The sequence below is a fragment of the Rhinopithecus bieti genome, unplaced genomic scaffold (assembly GCF_001698545.2).
Source record: "Rhinopithecus bieti isolate Rb0 unplaced genomic scaffold, ASM169854v2 scaffold_16834, whole genome shotgun sequence".
NCBI lineage: Eukaryota > Metazoa > Chordata > Mammalia > Primates > Cercopithecidae > Rhinopithecus > Rhinopithecus bieti.
The window spans coordinates 1,064,539-1,071,225 of NW_016809297.1; the positions used below are offsets into that span (position 1 = coordinate 1,064,539).

At 39.7% G+C, this 6,687-nt stretch overlaps 1 pseudogene; it reads right to left on the reverse strand.

The window, feature by feature from the left end:
• Positions 1-5,116: 5,116 nt before the first annotated feature.
• LOC108540083 (U6 snRNA-associated Sm-like protein LSm5 pseudogene) lies at positions 5,117-5,387 on the reverse strand (annotated as a pseudogene).
• Between the last annotated feature and the right edge of the window lie 1,300 nt (positions 5,388-6,687).

Here is a 6,687-nt window from a genome sequence, read left to right on the forward strand (position 1 = left end):
CATTTTGCCCTGTAGTCTCTCAGATATACCAACATGACTTTGAGCACCTTCTTTCTGCTGAGCCTCCTTTCCCACGTGCAACTCAGTCATCATAAGCCTACCATTAGCAGGGAATACTAATGAAGTGGAAAGGGGCAGGATATATGGATATAATGCAGCTCTGGATTTAAGTATTGTAGTCCCTCCTTCTCAATTGCATCCCATCCAAGTTATGTTACTCTTTGCCACTTGCTTCTCACTGTGTTTTGACTCAGTAAACCATGTAGTTTGAGGTCTTAATTTGGTCTATGAGACCTTGGATCCTGACTTCTGAAATAGTAGCATAGTTAGAAGCTATCATGGCATCATGGTAATTTCTCATCTTGACAAGACTATAGCCTAACTATATACTGTGAAATCCAAAGATGTACGATGGACTCAACCTTAAGAATTGGAATTTTTAAGACACTGAAACAACAACAACAAAAATACATGTAACAATGAAATAGAAAACCCCTAAGTAAAAGTGGCCAAACAATGAGAAATGGTGGAATTAAAAGAAAGTAATTTCACATAACAGTAGAAAAATACAGTTCATTGTGACATCAATATGTGTCTGGTATTGGTGAGACAAGGTCCCTAAACATGACAGTAATCAGTGATTGTTAAAGTTATAGCGCCAAATATTAATAACATGTTCATATTTTTAAATTGTATGTTCCATTCATCCTTTTGTCAGTGAACACTTGGCATAATTAAAACAGCGTGGCACAGACACATTGAGACATATATAAGCAGTAGTCCTCTTTCCTTCCATTATAAAAACTTAGCAGTTTTAATGCATGCAAAGATTAATATAACCCAGATAATTTAGCTGTAAGTTTGGTTCGGAATCACCAAGAAAATGATACAAGTATTCAGAAGAACAGCTTCTGAATACTTCCATTTCTTCTCAATGAGAATAATCAACAGGAAACAAAAATATCAATCAAGTGTCAAATAACAATTAGGTAATTACTATGGACTCAGTAAACTAAGCACTGCACATTATGCAAAAACACCTTGAACATGAAAACTGCTTGCTCTCAGGCCCTTGCTATCCAGTCTCTCTTCTTCAACCTATCTACATGAAACAGTTTACATATATTGCATTAATTCTCACGAAGAGCAAAGGAAAAAAATCAAGATACTTTAAAATAAACTTTGTCACCAGTACTGAGAACCCCCCACTCCTATCCCCAGCATCAGTCTACTTCCTGGGATCACCAAAGTAATGTAGTTATGTTAGACACGAATCTGCCTTTCTGAATCTTCAGAGCTGTATCCGCCTCTTGATGCCCATCAGAATCAAAGCCTTCATCATAGCTTGAAAAAAGACGTAGACATGTAAAGACCAAGCTTCTCTCTGCATATTTCATAATATTTCTCTCCATGTGGGACCTTCCCACCACTAAAGCAATGTAAAAATGAGCAGCTCAGACCATTATCAAGAGGGTAATGAGAATGAACTTTGATACTTGTACTTGGAACCTAAACCAGAGATCTTGTGGGCTCTTGATAAGCCAAGTTATACACACGCAGGCTGATATTCAACCAATAAATACTGGTACAGTCATCCCAGTTATTAATATGTCAAAGTACTTCCCTCAAGAGTTGATAAATAGGTACTACAGCGGTTGTTCCCCATCGGATCCTCCCTACACCCATATGGAGTGCCCTTATTTTCCACCGAAAGCCCTAGCCATGACTAGATTTAATTCATTGGTACCTATACCACATCAATTGTGAGATAGTCTGAATGTATTCCAATAGTGTGTGCCAGTTCACATACATAAAAATATATATTTAATATAATATCCCTTGGGAGGATGGACTTTTCAGTTCACCCAGTTGCCTAGCAATAAATGGAAACATTAGTTTGGTCCCCTGCCCTCCAACTGTTTGTAGATATTTTGCTTAAGTAAACAAATGTGAATGTATCTGGTAATTCTACTCTTAACACACAAATACTAGTAACCTGGGGTTCTTCACATCTTTAAGCAAAGAAACTTTAGAAACACCTGATAAAGTATATAATTGAAGAATATTTGAAAGACAACTTAAGCCTTAAGCATTAAGCTCAGAAGAACTAGACTTGGTGATCTGGTCCGTAAAATTATCATTTAGAACCTGTTAGGAATATTCTGCACTGAAAATCCTTGGGGGCCTCTATCAGTTCTGTTATCTATTAGGGGAAGAAATACCAAGATGTGCAAAGTGGTTAGGAGTTTTTCCTAGTCAATGTCTTAGGAAAATGAATGCAGTTGCCATACATATATTAAAATGCTCCTTTGTCCCCATGGCAAGGTGGATACGCAAATCATGTCAGAAGTTCTTATCCAGGAACTTTGCACCACAATTTAAACACTTCTCTTTCCTCCACCACTTTGAAGTTTCACTTTACTGCTAGGTTGCCCGCTCTACTTTCCTTTGATTGCAGTGACATCTAATGTCAGAGTCAGAGAGTAGCTCAGCTCAGCTCCTGTTGAACTTCCAAATTGACTCTTCAGGTTGCAAACCTACCTCCTCCACAGACAAATAGCTCACTAGGATAATTTATTGGGCCAAGAAAAACATGAACAAAACTGAATTAAACTTGTTTAAAATTGAAATGGAATTAGTACTTGAATCATGAATTTTCAAAACTGGCTCCTACTCATCTTCAGAGAAGTCTACCCTCTAAAAAATCATGTTTTGGGAAAATACCTAATACATCAGCCCATCTTATTGCTAAAAGAGTTTTCTCACTAGTTTCTGGGCTTAGTGGGCTCACTTGAATAATAGTTATATAATAAATAAGAGAAGCTAATATTTATTGGGAACTCATCAGCTATCATTTTTTAAATACTCATTTCTTTTCTTTTCCAAAAAAGAGAGCAACTTGACCTTTGTATTTACTGTTTTATCTTCATTAACTACCGAAGAGACCAAAGAGCCTACTCTAAGGTAGGCCCACATGTTTGGGAAGGTACTGACTGCTGTCACTTTTCATGTTCTCTCACATTTCATCATTACAACACTTCTGTACGATAAACATTATCATCATTTCTATTTGCATTAGTAATTTGTCTGTGGTCATGGTGGCTACTGAGCAGGATTGGAACCCAGACATCCTAGCCCCAGAATAGAAGGACCACTGGAGGCTGGATGCTCAGGGCAAATGGCCCCATGATCACTTCTCCTCACATAACTAACAAGTCATGACAATTGTTAAGGCAATGACAACATTGTTAGAGGAAGCATCACAAAAGGTGGGATTGAAATCAGTGGTCACACTGTAAGGTAAAATGTAAAAAGAAAATTCTCTTTTCATGTTCATGCTTGGCTGGAGAATCAATTCCTTGTCGTGGTCCCCTATGGGCCCACTCCTCCAGATGTTAGAACCTGTCTACTCTCCTTCTGTAGGACTCCCACTCTTAACTACTATGCATACTGCCTTCCTAGTGGAAAGAACACAAAATTTGGATTCAAATGATCTAAGTTTAAGACCAGGCTCTGCTACTTACTGTGAGTTTGGACAAGTCACTCAACCTATCTTAGGTTCAATTTAAAGTGGAGTAAATGGTAGCATTCTGTACAAGATGCCAAACTCAGCCCACATTCTTCTTTTTTGAACATAGTAAGGAAACAATTATACCCTCTTGAAAATGACAGAAAGATGTACTTAGTCAAACTGAAAATTCAAGAAATCTCTCTAAGACAGCACAGACAAGATCAGAGTGTGAGGACTGACATGTCCATAATCTAATATGTATAAAAGACAGCCTGCAGGGCGTAAGTGAAGGAACACTATCTGCCTCCAACAGGTTTGCAGTGGGGCCTGAAAATAAAGCTAAGTCATGCGATGATTTGTGGGAGAAATTGTTCATTCTGCTGGCATTTCCAGGAGGTGCAATAAAACCTGGAGTCTTCATACAGTGGGGAGCTACAAAGGCACCCACAGTGTAAACCTGGCAAAGGTGCAGGCTTAGGAAATGAGGTCACTCTAGAGGTTTAATAGCTGGCTACACCCCTTACAGAAACATCTTATCACACAGATATAAAAACAAGATCTATAGTCATAAACAAAACAATTGAAGCTAGAAAAGAGGTTTCAAAATGAAAAGTGTGATTGCTAACCTTTTTACTGTAATGGGAAAAATAAAGAATAAACTGACTACTGCAAGGATCAAATCGGTTAAAAAAAACCAATGAGAAATTTAGGCCTCTGTGGAGGCAGGCTAGAGAGATGCAAATTATAAAGGACATATAGATAATAATGTCAGATTTCCAATACAGATGGTCCCTGACTTACCATGGTTTGACTTACAAGTTTTCTACTTCATAATGGTGCAAAAGCGATATGCCTTTAGTGGAAATCATACTTTAAATGTTGAATTTTGATATTTTCCCAGGCTAGTGATACATAGTAGCAGACTCTCTTGTGCTGGGCAGAGGCAGTGAGTCCCAGCTTCCAGTCAGCCATGCAATCTGGAGGGTAAACCAATACTCTACAGTGCAGTGTGTTGCCAGATGATTTTACCCAGTGGAAGACTAATATAAGTGTTCTGAACACACTTAAGGTAGGCTAGGCTAAGCTATAATATTCAGTAGTTTAGGTATATTAAATGCATTTTCAACTTGCAATATTTTCAACTTATAATGTGCTTATCAAGATGTAACTCCACCATAAGTCGAGGAACATCTCAAATCTGGAAAGCAAGTTTTCCAGAAATAAAGAGTTGATCATAATGAAACTCAATAACCAGCTAGATGATAAGAAGAAACACTTCTAGAAACTGAACACAGCCTTGGGTGTTTATAATTAAACACATTTATTGAGTCTTAGGCAAAATTAAGAAGTAGCAATTTATATTTTATAATATCTTGATGAAATTTTTTAACCAAAACACCTCTATTTTAATCTTCAAAGAAACTTTTTTCTTTTTTTTCCAAGATAATCATGATTAACTTACAAAAATGGGTATATGCCTTCAAAACATTTCCCTTAATAGGAAACTTAGTTTTATAAGATCTAAACACTAAAGGGCAAAAAAAAAATCTATTTTCTTTTCATTACAAGACAAAACAGAATCCAGCATAAGTCAAGGAAACACATTCATACCTCAGGTCCTCCTCCTCCATAAACCAACATTATTATATTATTTCTATTTAGTGAAATCTGCTCTAATTTAGTACTCTTTCTTCTGGTGGGATTTCAAAATCAGTGATATCTTGTAGTACTGTATTGACAAAGTTATCAAATCCTAGAAGAGTATCAACAATTTCCTTATCACTCTTCATCACAATGAGAATTTTTGATTCTTAGATTTGTCTATAAGCTCTAGCAGTAGCAGCTGTAAGGAGCTGGTACTAGTGTTAGCCGCCATGGCTGTGATGGAAATGACCTTGATCTTAATTAACATTTTTTTTTTCTTTGAGACAGAGTCTCTCTCTGTTGCCCATTTGGAGTGCAGTTGTGCCATCTTGGCTCACTGCAACAGCCGTCTCCCAGGTTCTAGCGATTCTCCTGCCTCAGCCTCCTGAGTAGTTGGGATTACAGGTGCGCACCACCATGCCCAGCTAATTTTTGTATTTTTAATAGAGACTGGGTTTTGCCATGTTGGCCAGGTTAGTCTCGAACTCCTGACCTCAGGTGATTTGCCCGCCTCAGCCTCCCAAAGTGCTGGGATTACAGGCGTGAGCCACCACGCCTGGCCTTGATTAACATTTTTAATTTTAAGAACAAGCAAATAATTCTACAAGCCTCTGGACAAGGAAAAAAAAAAATAGGTCACACAATAACGACAGATGGTCCTCAAACCTTTCTTCCATACCAAGTAGAAGATGGTGCACACTAAATAGGCAGAACCCTCAACAGCTGTATCTAAAATGTACTGAACTATGAATAATCCAACATTCACGCAAGCTCCCATCCCCAGGAGATGAACAAAAAGGCATTTTAGACTTACAAAGATCAATTAATATCACCAGTGTACGCTTCTTCTAAAATTATACACACAAAAAAATTTTACCCAGCCTATTAGTAAAGAAAATAAACGGGGGGTGGAGCAAGATGGCGGAATAGGAACAGCTCCAGTCTCCAACTCCCAGCGCGAGCGACACAGAAGACCGGTGATTTCTGCATTTTCAACTGAGGTACTGGGGTCATCTCACTAGGGAGTGCCGGACAATCGATGCTGGTCAGCTGCTGCAGCCTGACCAGCGAGAGCTGAAGCAGGGCGAGGCATCGCCTCACCTGGAAGTGCAAGGGGAAGGGAATCCGTTTTCCTAGCCAGGGGAACTGAGACACACAACACCTGGAAAATCGGGTAACTCCCACCCCAATATTGCGCTTTAAGCAAACAGGCACACCAGGAGAGTGTATCCCACACCTGGCCGGGAGGGTCCCACGCCCACGGAGCCTCCCTCACTGCTAACACAGCAGTCCGCGGCGATCTATCCGCAGGGCAGCGGGCGAGGCTGGGGGAGGGGCGCCCGCCATTGCTGAGGCTTAAGTAGGTAAACAAAGCCGCTGGGAAGCTCGAACTGGGTGGAGCTCACAGCAGCTCAAGGAAGCCTGCCTGTCTCTGTAGTCTCCACCTCTGGGGACAGCGCACAGCTGAAGACCAACAGGGGAAGTAGCGGGGGCCGGTGCAGACGCGAACGACTCTGTCTGACAGCTTTGGG